We start from the raw sequence: 15,024 nt of genomic DNA on the forward strand, positions 1-15,024 counted from the left end.
TCATTAATAAATGTGAAATTGGAATGGACAAATGGAGAAGTGGCTGGCTCCAAGTACATAAGAGAATAGGGCCTTGAAGATTGCGGTTAACGTTTTTGGCATAAGTTTCCCACATTCAACTTTCTAAGGGGCAGAAAATATTTTTTTTTCATTCTCAGTTATCTGTTCAGAGCACAAATGTTATTTAGATCTTGAAATTCTGGGACCAGTCTCCCAAAGAGCTTATGTTTTCTCTTTTATTGTATGTGCTTGTTGGGATATTTTTTACATTCTGCCTTCCAATTTTTTATTTTGGCAGTTATATATTTTAAGATAATTTCATGCTCTCTTTACTGATCTCTGAATTTTCCTTCCTGCTGTATTCGTCAGGGTTCTGTAGAGGGACAGGACTAATAGGATAGATATATATATGAAAGGGAGTTTATTAAGGAGTATTGACTCACAGGATCGCAAGGTGAAGTACCACAGTAGGGCATCTGCAACCTGAGAAGCAAGGGAGCCAGTCCGAGTCCCAAAACCTCAAAAGTAGGGAAGCCGACGGTGCAGCCTTCAGTTTGTGACTGAAGGCCCAAGAGCCCCTTTCAAACCACTGGTGTCAATCCAAGAGTGCAAAAGCCGAAGAACTTGGAGTCCTGTGTTCGAGGGCTGGAAGCAAAGCATGGGAGAAAGATAGAGGCTGGAAGACTCAGCCAGTCCAGTGCTTCCGTGTTCCTCTGCCTGCTTTTATCCTAGTCGAGCTGGCAGCTGAATAGATGGTGCCCACCCAGACTGAGGGTGGGTGTGCCTCTCCCAGTCCACTGACTCAAATGTTAATCCCCTTTGGCAACACCCACACAGACACACCCAGGAATGATACTTTGCATCCTTCAAGCCAATCAAGTTGACACAGTACTAATCATCACACCTGCATATACTGTTATTTTCTGTGGATGCAGTACTAGAGACTTTTCTGAGGATCCTCATTAGAATTTTTAAAAATTTTACTTCATCGGAGGTGGGAACGTGGATTCTGGCCCTTCCTTGAACAAAGAAGGAAACGGCCAGAAAGAGGAAGGGATGTGGGGACTTACTCCTCCAGAGGTGATTTATCAGTTTGATCATGTTGATCTTTCATTTCTTGCTGTATCTCTTTTTTTTTTTCTTTTTTAACTGTTGTTGGAGACTCACGTTTGCCTGTCTGTAATTACAAACCAGGCTGGAGTAGGGACAGTCATTGGCCAACCTCATAGTGGGATGAGGAGAGCTGGTCTTCAAGCCAGGGGCCTGGACATATGAAGGGTAATGGTCTCTGGGAATCAGTGAGCCTCCTTGATCCGTCTGCAGAAACCCCTTCCTTCTGGTTCCCTGCTGCTGCTGGGCATCAGGATGCTCTCCCACCATTCGAGCTCCTTGCAAACCTCATCCTAACCCTAACCCTGCTGTGCCTCAGCTCTCTGTCAGATGCCCGTCACCAGGGGCTCCACTTGCAACCTGACTCTGAACAACTGTGGACCTTGTGCTTATGTCTTTCCCTTCTCTTTCTCTTGGAGACAGAGATGCTCTGAACAACTGTGGACCTTGTGCTTATGTCTTTTCCCTTCTCTTTCTCTTGGAGACAGAGATGTAACCCATTGCTCCACTATGTTGGAACCAGAATGTCCAAATTAGCACTTGAGGTTCTGCATGAAAGAGGAAATAGCAGAAAGCAGGGATGGAGTCATAGACCACACGGGCAGGACGTCCCTTTGACCTAGGAGGGCCCTGGGCAGCTGGGCACTGGGTGGTTAGAGCAGGGGTGGAGTCATAGACCACACGGGCATGATGTCCCTTTGACCTAGGAGGGCCCTGGGCAGCTGGGCACTGGGTGGTTAGAGCAGGGGTGGAGTCATAGACCACACGGGCAGGACGTCCCTTTGACCTAGGAGGGCCCTGGGCAGCTGGGCACTGGGTGGTTAGAGCAGGGGTGGAGTCATAGACCACACGGGCAGGACGTCCCTTTGACCTAGGAGGGCCCTGGGCAGCTGGGCACTGGGTGGTTAGAGCAGGGGTGGAGTCATAGACCACACGGGCAGGACGTCCCTTTGACCTAAGAGGGCCCTGGGCAGCTGGGCACTGGGTGGTTAGAGCAGGGGTGGAGTCATAGACCACACGGGCATGATGTCCCTTTGACCTAGGAGGGCCCTGGGCAGCTGGGCACTGGGTGGTTAGAGCAGGGGTGGAGTCATAGACCACACGGGCAGGGCGTCCCTTTGATCTAGGAGGGCCCTGGGCAGCTGGGCACTGGGTGGTTAGGTGGTTGTTCTGATGGTCAAGAGGGAGAACAGCATGAGCCCTGCCCCAGGCCTGTTGTTCTGTGTCAGAGATCAGGGCTGTCTTAATGCCCCATATCCCCCACCTGGCCAGCTCCCCCAGACTCAGAGGGCAGCAGCAGTAACTACTGTGCCTTGATCCAGTAAGGTGGTGGGGGCCACCCCTCTGCCATCCCAGGAAACACGCAGAGCCTGGGCCATCCCAGCCCTTGCCGGTAGCCTTTCCTGTGACCAGCAGGGCCCAGAGACTGTGTGAGGAGGTGCTTGGGTGGTAGCTGGTCACAGGCAGAGGCACGGGCTACATGAGGACCTCCAGGGGGTGTTGCTCACTCCTATCAGGTAGCAGGGTCACTCCTGAAAGTTCTAGAACCATGACTTAGCCAGCTGCATCATGTCCATTTTGGGGAAAATAAAATCTCTGGAGCTGACCCTTGGCTGGGACTGGACCTCCCAAGAAGTGGCACCTGTGCAATGGTTAGAGGTCTGGTCCAGATGGAGGCTGAAGGCTCCTCCTCACCCACTCCACTTGGCACCTGTGGGGAGGGGCCACTGCCCTCAGCATCCTCTTCCCACAGCGCCGCCACCCCTCTGCCCCAACACTTCCCCCTGTCCCCTTTCTGGCCTTATCCCTGGCCTCTCTGAGAAGAGGGATGTGATCCCACTGCCTGCCCTCACCTCCTTAAAGGGCCAGCCTGGGCCCAGTGGACACAGTTGAGACACCATCTTGTGCCTCTTCCTGTGCCTTCCTGAGGCACCTTTCCTAGAGATCAAAGGGACATAACGGCTGTTCCAAAGTGTTGATAGCTGGAGGAGGAGCCCGGGGAGATGTGAGGCATGGGGTTTGGGCAGCCCTGGGTTTTCCAGGCTCCAGTGACAGCAGGATGGAGGCTCAGGGTCAGCTCTGGGTACAGTGGGGTGGAGACTCAGGGAACATCTTCAGGGAGGCCACCCCCACCCCATCCCTCCTGGTCCACAGAGATCTGTTGTCTCGAAGTTCTTAAGTCCAGAGTCTGGAATGAGGGTGTTGGCAGGGCCGGCCCTAGGGAGGCATCTGTTCCAGGGCCTTTCTCCAGCTTCTGGTAGTTTCTTTGCTTGTGACAGCAAAGCTCCAGTCTTCACAAACCTTCTTCCCTGTGCGTGTTTCTGTGTCCACATTCCCCTTTTGATAAGGACATAATCATCATGAATGAAGCATGGCCCTAATGACTTCCAAACATCATCATTTGCAAAGACCCTATTTCCATATAATGCCATACTTGTAGGTACTGGGTGTTAGGGCTTCAACATATGAATTGTTAGGGATGGAACTCAACCTATAACCTTGTCCCTGCCTCTGCCAGTGATCTCCACATTCCTGCCGGCCCCAAAGGCACCATGGCCCCTTCCAGGGTGCCCCAGGCAGATCACGGGAGGGCCTGACTGCTGGGGATGGGGCTGGTGCTGGGATCCTCTGCCCAGTGAGGGCTGGGATGAGACTATTATGGGGTTGGGGGTGCTGAAGTTTTGAAGGCAGGGTAAAACAGAGGCTGGGTCCCTCTCTGGACCCCAGGCTCCAGGGAACACCTCTCCTGGGAGTTCCCATGCTCCCTGTGGCCTGGGCAAAAAAAAAAAAAAAAAAAAAAAAAAAAAGTACTTGCAGTCCGAGGCCCCCCAAAGGCAAAAGCCTTCTGGCTCTGATAAGCATCCTCCCCACCCTGTGTGCCTTTCGAGTCCCTGAGGTTTGTGGGGAGTCTCAGAGGTTTTGTGGGGAGCCTCAGACCAGATCCTGGTCAGCAGGGTTGAGGCAGGCCTGAGAATGTATCTTTAGCATCCAGAGATTGGGAGGGTGTGGACGGAAGCAAGGTTCAGGCGTCCTCAGCTCTAACTAAGTATCAAATACTAGTGTGAATCCACTTCCTGGAGCTGGCCTCTGGGGAGCCTTGGGTTGGTGTACATAAACAGGGTCTGCCTGATTCATGAGGTTTCTCATGGGGCCTGGACCACCTCATGATCACAAAAGTGACCCCACAGCTTCAATGCCTCTCCTGTGTGGGCTGGACACACGTTCATCTGACTCACAAACTTTCCCTGGGTGGCACCTGGAGCCCTGGCTCTGGGCTGGAACCTGAGTGTGAAGCCACTGGAGGCTGTGGGATTGCAGGTCAGGTGAGTCACTCAGCCACCTGAGCCTGGCCCTCCGCTCTGCACAGGGAACTAGCTATAGATAGCAGGGAGTTCACCTGAGCAAGACACCAGCACACGTTGGTGCTCAGAAAACTCTGATTTCCTTTTATTGAGATGGGACAACCCTTGGAGACCATGTGTCAAGGTCTGGATTACAGTAGGACAAGGTTCAAAGGACCCTGTGAGCCCTGAGGTGTTGCTGATCCCTGGGTGTCTGTGAAGGCGAGAGAAGGTGACCTGGATCTGGAATGATGAAACGGCCATGGGTTTAGGAGCTGGCAGACATGTGTCCAGAATGTGGTTGGCCAGGCCTAGACAGCGCTGGGCTGTGGAGGGCCTTGAACCCCAGGCTAAGGGAGCATGTGGGAAGAGGGCTCACCCTGGTGAGGGAATGCTGGGGTGGGATTTTGTTTTTTTATTCAGGTAAAATCCACATAATATAAAATTAACTGTTTTAAGATGTAAAATTCAGTGACATTGTGAACCTGCAAAATATTGTGCAACCATCACCTCTTAGTTCAAAAACCCCAAAAGGAAGCCCCCTACCTATTAAGCAGCTACTACCCAATGTGCCCTCCCTCTGACCCCTGGCAACCACTAATCTGCTTTCTGTCTCTGTAGATTTACGTATTCTGGATATTCTCCATGAATGGAATCATAAAATATGTGACCTTTTGTGTTCAGCTTCTTGCTTTTAGCATGTTTTGAGGTTCGTCCACATTGTAAAATCAGTGCCTCAACCCTTTTTACAGCTGAATATTATGCGGTTATAGAAATAGACCATATTTGACTTTCCTGTTCATTTGTTGGTGGACATTTGGGCTGTGTTTTGTTGTTGTTGTTGTTGTTTTTGAGATGGAGTTTTGCTCTTGTCACCTAGGCTGGAGTGCAATGGTGTGCCCTCAGCTCACTGCAACCTCTGCCTCCCAGGTTCAGGTGATTCTCCCGCCTCAGCCTCCCGAGTAGCTGGGATTACAGGCACCTGCCACCACTCCTGGCTAATTTTGGTACTTTTGTAGAGATGGGGTTTCACCATGTTGGCCAGGCTGGTCTTGAACTCCTGACCTCAGGTGATCCGCCCGCCTCTGCCTCCCAAAGTGCTGGGATTACAGGCATGAGCCACCGCACCCGGCCTGTTTCCAACTTTTTAAAATTGTGAATAACACCATTATAAACATGTGTATACAAGTTTTTGTTTGAATACCTCTTTTCCATTCTTTTGTGTATATATATCTAGGAGTGAAGTTGCTGGGTTCTATGGTAATTCTGTTTAGCGTTTTGCAGAACCACCAAACTATTTCCCACAGTGTCTGCACCATATGACATGCCCATCAGCAATGTTCACATTTCTCTACTTCCTGGCACCGCATGTTAGTTTCTGTTTCTTTCTTTTTTTGTAATAACCATTCTAATAGGTATGAAGTGGTATCTTATTGTAGTTTAGATTTGCATTTCATTTCCCTAATGGTTACTGATGTTGAATATCTTTTCATGTGTTATTTGTGTATCTTCTTTGGAGAAAAGTGTCTTTAATTCTTCTGCCCATTTTGCATGGGAGGTGGGTGGGGGTTGTTTGTCTTTTTGTTCTTGAGTTGTAAGAGTTCTTTGTATATTCCGGATACTAGGCCACTGTCAGATTCTCAGTTCTCAAGCATCCAAAATGATTAACAAAATGACAATTTCTAGGGCTTCTGTGGGAGAGTATGGAAGGTCTTTTTGAACTTTTTAATGCTGTCAACTAAAGAATGATGAGGTTCATAAATATGGAAAGGAGAGATTTCTATATTTTTGTTTATTTTTATTTTTTTGAGACGGAGTTTCACTCTTCTTGCCCAGGCTGGAGTGCAATGGTGTAATCTTGGCTCACTGCAACCTCCACCTCCCAGGTTCAAGTGATTCTCCTGCATCAGCCTCTCGATTAGCTGGGATTACAGACCCTCACCACTATGCCTGGCTAATTTTTGTTTTTTTAGTAGAGATGAGGTTTCACCATGTTGGCCAGTCTGGTCTTGAACGCCTGACCTCAGGTGATCCACCTGCCTCGGCCTCCCAAAGTGCTGGGATTATAGGCACTGCACCCAGTGAGGTATTTATTTCCTGTAAAGGGTTGCAGCCTGCAGGGTAGTCCTTCTGATAGGCTGGGAAGCATAGCCTCCAGCCAGAAACTAGAAACAGACACTTCAAGGAAGAGGTGAAGGAAACAGTAATTTATGCTGAGTGGCATGGCCAAATACACATCTTTAATAAGCTCTAGGCGGAGTCATGAATATTTATGAAAGGGGAAATGCGTGCATGCACAACTGAGTTCCTTGGTTCTTCATGGGTCCCATGTACAAAAAATGGCAGTGTTAGCATGATCCCAGGGTGGAGTTTTCAGCCCCCTGACATTAAAAGGTGAAGCAGAGGACATGAAAACTCGCTCTGTGCATCCTCTGTGTGCTGTCCAGAACCTCTCCGTCATGGGTGGTCTCTTACCAGGCAAGAAAGGAGAGGTTGATATCAGCGGTGATTTTGAAAGGGCTGGTTTCTGTTAAATCCTTAGGGAAGAAAGCCTCATCATGCTTTGCAAAGCAGGGGGTATAATGGGGTGTACCTGACTCCCATCATCCCATTCTGGCCAAGCTGAGAACTCAGTTTTGAAAGTTACTCTGGGGTCCCCTCAGCCAAGAGTGGGTCTGTTCAGTCAGCTGGGAGCTTAGGATTTCATTTTCATTTATCAATGCTAATGGGAATGAGCAGTCTATCTTCATGGCAGCTGAATTTGCAAGAAACTTCGTGGACGGGGTTAACGGCAGCTGTATTTTCTGGGCGCTCCATGGATGGGGTTAATGGCAGCTGAATTTGCAAGGAACTCCGTGGATGGGGTTAATGGCAGCTGTATTTTCTGGGAGCTGTGCTTTAATTGGATAAAGTAAGTTCTGGTAAGATTTCTTCCTTCATCTTCGGTATCTCAAATGTTTTCATTTAAATAATCTTTATAATAATTCTTGATGTCTGAGGGGGTTCCCACACAGTCATCTATTGTAAGACTTTCTGATTCCTTTTTTTCCTTTGGTCATTATGAATAGGGCTTCTGTACATAATTGCATGGTAGCTTTTGTTTGGAAATCACATCAAAGTGGTTGTCAAAATACTTAGGAATGTCATTTTTGGATTGTAAGGTGAGACTTATTTAGCTTTGGAAAAAACTGCCCAACTTGTAATAGGTGAGGAAAAATAATTTTCTCTCTATCTTTTCAGAATTCTTAGATGGGACCCTCTGTAACAAATGACAGATTAAAATGAGAAAAATGTAGAAAAGTTTAAAAACATGTATACCTTATGGATACATGGGCGATACTCAGGGAAAAATGAGTAAATCTCCAGCAGGTGGTTTTCAATTCAAGTGTAAATACTATCTTCAACTTGAAGATTTGAGGCACAGTAGTGGGGAGTTAACCAGCAAAACCACATTAGACAAGAGTAACGTTTGTTATACAGACTGAAGTCCATGCGTTCTCCATTGATAAGACTCTTTAGTGATTTAGTTATCCTTCTCTTCTTGGTGCCGAGAGAGAGGTAGCTTTTAAATGGGGATTTCCTTTATAGATGTAAATTTTCCTTACAGAAGGGTAACTTCTACTCTGGTTTTGGAACTTCCTTTGTTAGCATTTTTTTCAAAATAATCATCTTGGAATAATTCTTATGCCAAAGGGACATATTTTGGGGTGGCATATTCTGGTCTTATACACTGTCTTCCACCAGCAATGAAAAGAGTTATTGTCTTTCCTCCAGCAATTTGTGATTTTTTTAGAGTTTAGCAGTTCTAATAGATATAGACCAGCTGTGCTATCTCCTGGTTTTCAGTTCTGTAGTATGTTGAGCATCTTTTTGTATGTTTACTTGCCATCTGTAGATCTTCTTTGGTGAGGTGTCTGTTCAGATCTGTGTGCATTTTTAATTGTGCTGTTTAACTTATGGTTTAGTTTTAAGAATTTTTTATATATTTTGAATACATATTCTTTCTCAGATCTGTATTTTGCAAATATTTTCTTCAATATGTGGCTTGTCTTTTTGTTCTCTTAAGAAGGTCTCTTCCAGAGTATAAACTTTAAAGATTAAGAAATCCACATTGTCATTTCTTCTGTGTATATCAACCTTTTGTGTCATTTGTTAAAATTCATTACCAAATCCAAAGACACATAGCTTTTCTTCCATAGTTTCTTCTAGAAATTGTATAGTTTTGCATTTTTAGTGTAAGGATGATTTTGAGTGGTTATTTGTGCAAGTTGTAAAGTTTTCATCTACATGCATATCATTTCTTATGGTTTCCAATTAATCGTTCCCTCACTATTTTTGGGAAAGACACAGGATAGTGGGCTCTGTTAGAGTATATAGATAGCTAGACATGAACAGGAGGGGCCCTCCTGGAAAAGGGAAAGTCTGGGAAGGCTCACCTGGAGGGACCATCAAAAATTCACATATTAGTAGCATCTCTAGTGCTGGAGTGCATGGGCACTTGTCAATTGTGAGTAGGAGGGAGAAGAGGTACCTATGCAGAAAGAAACACCCTAGAACTCCTCTTAAGATGCCCCAATCATCATTCACTTTGCAATAAAAATGTCAGAATATTGCTAGCTACATGCTGATAAGAAGGACAAAGGAGACATTCTTAAGAGAAACCTGGCACCATAAGTGCAGATTAGGGCAAAGAAGGACATTCAAAAGAGATAGGCAGGCACACTAGGTACAAACGTGACCGCTGTCAGCCTGCCTGGGATGGCGGGAAGGAGGCTGGTGCCAGAGTGGATTCGGATTGATCACCACACATGTACCTCAACCAACAGTGAGGAGGTCCCACAAGCCTAAGTGTGGCAAGTCGGGGACCTAAGGCAGTAGCAGGAAAACCAGACAAAGAGAACAGGTGGAGACTTGAGACAGAGGCAGGAATGTGAAGAAGTCCAAAATAAAATTCCCTGCACAGGACTCCTAGGATGTTTTCATGCACGATCAGCCCACTCCTCCCTATTTTTCTACAATGAGCTCTTTACACTGTATTTCTTTTCAATGAAGTTGTCTGCCATTTTTGTACTGCCTCTTGGTGAAAATCTTTCTTCCAAGTCAGACAAGAACTGGGACATCAGCTCTCCCTAGTACTAGCTCCGTTTCAGTTGAATTTACAGAACTGATGGGGCTTAAAAACTGATGCTCTGACTTTAAGTGGTGCAGGAGGCAGCCAGTAGGGGACGCCAACCATCACACTGGGAGCAAGAGAGCCCTGCCTAGTCCGCATCTGCCTGCAGGTGGCGTGCTGCCTCGACACTGCCACCAAGAGGGCCAGGCAGTGTCTCCAGCTGCCAGCAGGTGGCGTACGACGACTACACTGTGAGCAACAGGGCCCTGCAGTGTCCTTAGCTACCAGCAGGTGTCATACGGGCACCACACCATGAGCAAGAGGACCCCGCAGTGCCCTGGTTGCCAACAGGGGGCGTGCTGCCACTACACTGTGAGCGAGAGGTTCCTGTAGTGCCCCCAGGGGCCAGAAGAGGGCGTGCCCCCACTGCACTGCAAGCAAGAGGGCCTGGCAGTGTCCCCAGCTGCCAGCAGGGGGGTGTGCTGCCACCACACTGTGAGCAAGAGGACCCTGCAATGTCCCTAGCTGCCACCAGGTGGCGTGCCGCCGCTATACTGTGAGCAAGAGGACCCTGCATTGCCCCGGCGCCAGCAGGGGGCGCTGGCCACCACTATAAGCAACAGAACCCTACAGCTGCCCTAGTCGCCAGCAGGGGGCGCACTGGCACAGCACCGTGACCAAGCGAGTCCTGTAGTGCCCAGCTGCAAGCAGGGGGCGGTCGAGCCCGGCTTTTCGAATTACTGAGGTTCCACCCATCTCTGCGCCGCGCCGCTGCGACGGGCGTCTCCGCGCCTGCACCGCGCCCCCCTCCCCAGCACAGGGGCGTGCGACTGTGCTCCTGCACCACGCCACCCCAACCCAACCCCCGCCCGGCGGCGTGCTCTCTGCGCATCCGCCACGCCTCCCCCGCACGTCGCGCCAGCCTGTGCGCGCCCCCGCCGGCACCGTGGGCCTGTGCGTGCCCGCGCCGGCGCGCTGGGCCTCTCTGCGCCCGCGCCGGCGCGCGGGGTGCTTTTGCGGGGGCAGAGCTGCGTTCTGCTTAACACAGACCCGGGGCACACCGCAAAGGCGGAGCAGCTTTCTCAGCACACACCTTGGCGGCATGGCCTCGCTTTGGGACAACTCGGGGCCGCATCGACGGTGAACAAAATCCTTTCTGTTTGCAGCCCTGAATAATCAGGGTTAGGGTTAGGGTTAGGGGTTAGGGGTTGGGGTTAGGGTTAAGGGTTGGGGTTGGGGTTGGGGTTGGGGTTAGGGTTAGGGGTTGGGGTTGGGGGTTGGGGGTTAGGGGTTGGGGGTTGGGGGTTGGGGGTTGGTGGTTGGGGTTGGGGTTAGGGTTAGGGTAGGGTTAGGGTAAGGATAAGGGTTAGGGTTAGGGGTTAGGGTTAGGGGTTAGGGTTAGGGTTGGGTTAGGGGTTAGGGTTATTGGTTAGGGTTAGGGTTAGGGTTGGGGTTGGGGTTGGGGCTAGGGTTAGGGTTATTGGTTAGGGTTAAGGGTTAGGTTTAGGGGTTAGGGTTCGGGTTCGGGTTGGGGTTGGGGCTAGGGTTAGGGTTATTGGTTAGGGTTAAGGGTTAGGTTTAGGGGTTAGGGTTCGGGTTCGGGTTGGGGTTGGGGTTGGGGTTAGGGGTTGGGGTTGGGGGTTGGGGTTGGGGTTAGGGTTAGGGTAAGGGTTAGGATTAGGGGTTAGGGTTAGGGGTTAGGGGTTAGGGGTTAGGGTTAGGGGTTAGGGTTAGGGTTAGGGGTTAGGGGTTAGGGTTGGGTTAGGGGTTAGGGTTACTGGTTAGAGTTAGGGTTAGGGGTTAGGGTTGGGGTTGGGGTTGGGGTTAGGGTTAGGGTTAGGGTTATTGGTTAGGGTTAGGGGTTAGGTTTAGGGGTTAGGGTTCGGGTTTGGGTTCGGGTTGGGGTTGGGGTTAGGGGTTGGGGTTGGGGGTTGGGGTTAGGGTTAGGGTAAGGGTAAGGGTTAGGATTAGGGGTTAGGGTTAGGGGTTAGGGTTAGGGGTTAGGGGTTAGGGTTAGAGTTATTGGTTAGGGTTAGGGCTAGGGTTAGGGGTTAGGGTTGGGGTTAGGGTTCGGGTTCGGGTTGGGGTTGGGTTTGGGGTTTGGGGTTAGGGTTAGGGTTCGGGTTGGGGTTGGGGTTGGGGTTGGGGTTTGGGGTTAGGGTTAGGGTTTGGGGTTAGGGTTAGGGGTTGGGGTTAGGGGTTAGGGTTAGGGTTAAGGGGTTAGGGTTCAGGTAGGGGTTAGCAGTTAGGGGTTAGAGTTAGGGGTTAGGGTTAGGGTTAAGGGGTTAGGGTTAGGGTCAGCTTTAGATTACAATTTCTAACCTGTTTTATTTTGTTTTTTTTTCTGAGACAGGGTCTCCCTCTGTTGTCCAAGGCTGGAGTGTAGTAGTGCTATCACAGCTGACTGCAGCCTTAACCTTCCAGGCTGAAGCGATCCTCCCACCTCAACCTCCCACGTGGCTGAGACTACAGGTGCTTGCCACTATGCCCAACTAATATTTGGAATTTTCATATACGTGGTTTCCAGAGGGGTGACAGCGAAACGTGAGTAAGCATGGATTTTGGTATATGCAGAGATGGGGGGCTGGAACTGATTCTGTATACTGAGGGACGACGACTGTATATGTTTTTACAATTACGCTGTAGGATACATACTGTTGCATAGGCTTGAAAATAATAATTTTTAATTGAGTGGAATAATAATAATATTGATAAAAGTAGCAGCTGGCCAGGTGTGGTGGCTCACACTGGTAATCGCAACACTTTGGGAGTCTGAGGCAGGAGGATGGCTTGAGGCCAAGAGTTTGCGATAGGCCTTGGAAACAAAGGGGGAGTCACCATCCCTACAGAAAAACACATGAATTAGCCTAGTGTGGTGGCATGTTCCTGTAGTCCCAGCTACTTGGGAGGCTGAAGTGGGAGGATCACTTGAGCCCAGGGAGGCTGAGACTGCAGTGAGTCATGATCAGGCCTCTGCACTCCAGCCTGGGTGACAGAGTGAGACCCTGTCTCAAAACAACAAAAAAGTAGCAGCTAACATCAACTGACTTTTTATACCAGGTACCTATTGATACCATAGTTTAATTTCTTATAACTGTTTCTTATTTCACTTACCAACTCTGTCTTCAGTTACTCCCAGATTTTTACTGTGTGTGTACAGATGACCTTTTGTTTAGATTGAATTGTCTCCCCAGAAGTAAGATTACTGTGAGTCATGGTGAATGGACATTCTCATTACCCTTGATGTAAATTGACAGGGTTTTGGGTGCCTCCCAGCTATAATCTTAGCACTTTGGGAGGCTAAGAGAGGAGGATTGCTTGAGGCCAAGAGTTGGAGGAGGCAGTATGGCAGTATGGTGAGACCCTGTCTCCATTATTTTAAAAAATTGACAGGCTTTACCCTGGAAGGCTTATACACAATTTAAACACCCCTCATAGTGTAAGAAAGTGCCCATTTCACTGCACCTTTGCCAGCACAGGGTATTATAATTTAGTAAGTCATTTTTTGTTTGATTATTTTACATAGACAAAAGACCTCATATTACTTTACTTGTCACATTTCAACATCTTTCCTCAGCTTATTGGCTCTATTTCTTTTCTGTCTGTAAACGGTTGTTGTTGTTTTGTTCTTTGAGACAGGGTCTTGCTCTGTCACCAGGCTGGACTGTAGTGGCATAATCATGCCTCACTGCAGCCTTGACCTCCCAGGCTCAAACTTCCGCATTCTGAGTAGCTGGGACTACAAGTGTGCACCACCACCCCCAGCTAACTTTTTTCTTCTTTTGGATAGAGACAGGGTCTCACTGTGTTGTCCAGACCGGTCTCTAGCTCCTGGCCTTAAGCAATCCTCCTGCATTAGCTTCTCAAATTGCTGGAATTTCAGGCATGAGCCACCATGCCTGGCCTGGGCTAGTCCTATATTCTCTAGAGTTCTCTTTACTTTGTGCTAGCCAATCTCTCATTATGCTGTTCACCTGTTATAATGAATAATTCTCTGTATTAAATTTTACCACTTTAAACTTTTGAGTGGTTTATGCTTCCTGATTGGACTCTGACTAATATGTTGGGAAGGGTCCCAGGAGATAAACCCACACAGATGGGATTTGGGCATAGGTTTGGTTTCCCAGGGGGCAGTGCTGAGCTCTTTGCCAGTGGGAAATGGGATGCTGGTGATTTCCAGTAGGTGACCTCACAGTGACTCAAGCTACCACTTACTGTTGATTGTGACGAAATGCCAGCTGAGGCACATGCCTTGGGATCTAAGTGGTTGCTGCCCTTGACCACTGTGAAGACTGGTGTGGGAAGGGTCGCTTTGGATGCACTTGAGCAGGGGTCCCCAACCCCTGAGCCATGGAGCCACAAGGAGCCACACAGCAGGAGGTGAGTGGTGTCGAGTGAGGGAGTGAGGGAAGCTTCGTCTGTATTTACAGCCACTCCCCTTTGCTCACATTCCCGCCTGAGCTCCACCTTCTCAGATGAGCAGCAGCATTAGATTCTCATAAGAGAACGCACCCTGTTGTGAACCGTGCATGTGAGGGATCTAGGTTGCGCTGTCCTTATGAGAATCTAATACCTATTGATCTGTCACTTTCTCCCATCATGCTCAGGTGGGACCATCCATTTGCAGGAAAACAAGCTTAACACGCCCACTGATTCTACATTATGGTGAGTTCTATAATTATTTTATTATATATTACAGTGTAATAATGGAAATAAAGTGCCTAATAAATGCAAATGTGCTTACATCTTTTGGCCCAGCTCCTACCTCCCGGCAGCCTCTCCAGGCCCAGAACTTTCTCCAGTCAGCCTCTACAGACCAAGCTCATGACTCACCATGGCCTATTTAGGCCCATACCCTACCTCACGGCAGTCTCCGCAGATGAGGCTACTGCCTCACAACAGCCTCCACAGGCACAGCTCATCGTTACAATGGCCTCTTTAGACCCAGCTCCTGCCTCCCAGCCTTCTCTCCAGGCCCTGAACTTTCTCAAGTCGACCTCACCAGGCCCAGCTCATGCTTCTTTGCAGCCTCTCCAGGCCCAGCTCCTGCATCTTGGTGGCCCCTCCAGGCCCAGCCTCTGCCTCCCGTCGGCCTCTACAGTCCCAACATCTGCCTCACAGCAGATTCTTCACGCCCAGCATCTACCTCACTGTGGACCCCCCAAGCCAAGCTCCCAACCTTTTAGCAGCTTCTACACACCCAGCTCCTGCCACCCAGTGGCCTCTTTAGGCCAAGCTCATGCTTCACAAGGGCCTTTCCAGGCCCAACTTTTGTCTCATGGCAACCTTCCCTGGCCAGATTCCTGCCTGTCTCCCAGCAGCCTAGACAGGCCCAGGTCTTGCCTCACACTGGCCTCTCCACATCCAGCTTATGCCTCACGGTGGCCTCTCCAGGCCCAACTCCTGTCCCAGGACGTCATCTCCGGGCCTAAAACTTACTCAAGTCAGACTCTCTAGTCC

At 49.2% G+C, this 15,024-nt stretch overlaps 1 pseudogene; it reads left to right on the top strand.

Annotated features, from left to right (window-relative positions):
• Nucleotides 1-12,140: 12,140 nt before the first annotated feature.
• On the top strand, nt 12,141-15,021 carry LOC112206534 (putative uncharacterized protein FLJ46235; annotated as a pseudogene).
• Nucleotides 15,022-15,024: the final 3 nt, after the last annotated feature.

The sequence above is a fragment of the Pan troglodytes genome, chromosome 21, assembly GCF_028858775.2.
Source record: "Pan troglodytes isolate AG18354 chromosome 21, NHGRI_mPanTro3-v2.0_pri, whole genome shotgun sequence".
In the NCBI taxonomy this organism is placed as follows: domain Eukaryota; kingdom Metazoa; phylum Chordata; class Mammalia; order Primates; family Hominidae; genus Pan; species Pan troglodytes.